The sequence below is a fragment of the Sciurus carolinensis genome, chromosome 17, assembly GCF_902686445.1.
Source record: "Sciurus carolinensis chromosome 17, mSciCar1.2, whole genome shotgun sequence".
In the NCBI taxonomy this organism is placed as follows: domain Eukaryota; kingdom Metazoa; phylum Chordata; class Mammalia; order Rodentia; family Sciuridae; genus Sciurus; species Sciurus carolinensis.
In genome coordinates, this window is record NC_062229.1 from 26,252,478 (window position 1) to 26,254,350 (window position 1,873).

Consider the following 1,873-nt stretch of genomic DNA (forward strand, 5'->3'; position numbering starts at 1 on the left):
TTTAGACAATATTAATTCTTCCAGTCCATGAACATAGGAGGTCTTTCCATTTTGGGGTCATCTTCAGTTTGTCAGCATTTTGTGATTTTTTTTTTTTTTTTCATTGTAGAGGCCTTTTACTTCCTTGGTTAAATTTATTCCTATGTGTCTTTTAAAAGCTATTGCAAATAGGATTGTTTTCATGATTTCTGCCTTAGCAAATTAATTATTGGTATATAGAAAAGCTAGTGATTTTTTTTTTTTGTATCATGCTATTTTACTAAATTCAGTTATTGGTTCTAAGAGTCTTGAGTCTTAGAGTGTCCTCTCTATTTAATCATATAATCTGAAAATATGGATAATTTGACTCCCTATTTGTATGCCTTTTGATTCATTTTGTTGTATAATTTCTCTGGCTAAAGCTTCTAGTTGTATATGAATAAGAATGGTGAGATTGAACATCCTTTTCCTGATCTTTCAGTATTGTGTTGGCTGTGCGTTTGTTAAATACAGCCTTTATTATGTTGAGGTACAATCCTCCTATACCTCATTTGTTCAGGGCTTTGTATAATTTCTAAAATTTATTGTTGACTTTCCATTGCTTATTCCATTGTTTATTCTACTGTGATCAGAAAAAATATAATATGATTTCTATTTGAATTTAAAACTTGTGACCCAATATAGGGTTTATCCTAGAAAAGGTTTCATGTGCTGATGAAAAGAAAGTGTATTATGCAATTATAGGATGGAATGTTCTGTAAAGTCTGTTAATTTGAGCTCTATAGATGAACTCTTGCTTTTTGGGTGATTTTTTTTTTTTTTTTCTTGGTGGGGAGGTCTGGATGAGAAAATGGGGATGTTGAAATTTCCCACTTTTTCTTTTAGTTCTATTTTTTAATTCTTATTAGTTACACATGAGTAGAATGTATTTTGACAAATACATACATGAAGTATAACTTCCTATTCTTGTGGTTGTACATTATGTGAAGTTACATTGGTTGTGCATTCATATACGAACATAGGAAAGTTAAGTCTGATTCATTGTCTTTCCCATTTCCATCCCCCTTGCATCCCCCCTCCCCCCACATTCAATCCAATAAACCTCCACTCCTCCCTCTTACTTCCATGTATTGTGAGCCATAATTTGCTTATCAGAGAGAACCTTCAGCCTTTGGTTTTGGGGAACTGGTTTATTTCACTTAGCACGATAGCCTCCAGTTCTATCCATTTATCAGGCAATGTCATAATTTCACTCTTTATGGCTGAATGATATTCCATTGTGTATATGTACATTTTCTTTATCCATTCATCTATTGATGGGCACCTAGGTTGGTTCTATAGTTTAGCTATTGTGAATTGAGCTGCTATGAACATTGATGTGGCAGCATCACTGTAGTATGTGGATTTTAATTCCTTCGTGTATATGCCAAGGAGTGTGATAGCTAGGTCAAATGGTGGATTCATTTCAAGTTTTCTGAGGAATCTCCAAACTGCTTTCCAGAGTGGCTGCACCAATTTGCAGTCCCACCAGCAATGTATGAGTGTATCTTTTTCCCCACATCCTTACCAATATTTATTGTTACTTGTATTCTTGATAATTGCCATTCTGACTGGAGTGAGATGAAATCTTTGTGGTTTTAATTTGCATTTCTTTAATTGCTAATGATATTGAACATTTTTTTCATATATTCATTGACTATTTATATTTCTTCTATGAAGTACCTATTCAGTTCCTTTACCCATTTATTGATTAGGTTATTTGTGTTTTTGGTGTTGAGTGTTTTGAGTTCTTTATACATTGTTTATCTGAGGTGCAGGTGGCAAATATTTACTCCCATTTCATAGGCTCTCTCTTCAGGTTCTTGATTATTCCCTTTGCTGTGAAGAAGCTTTA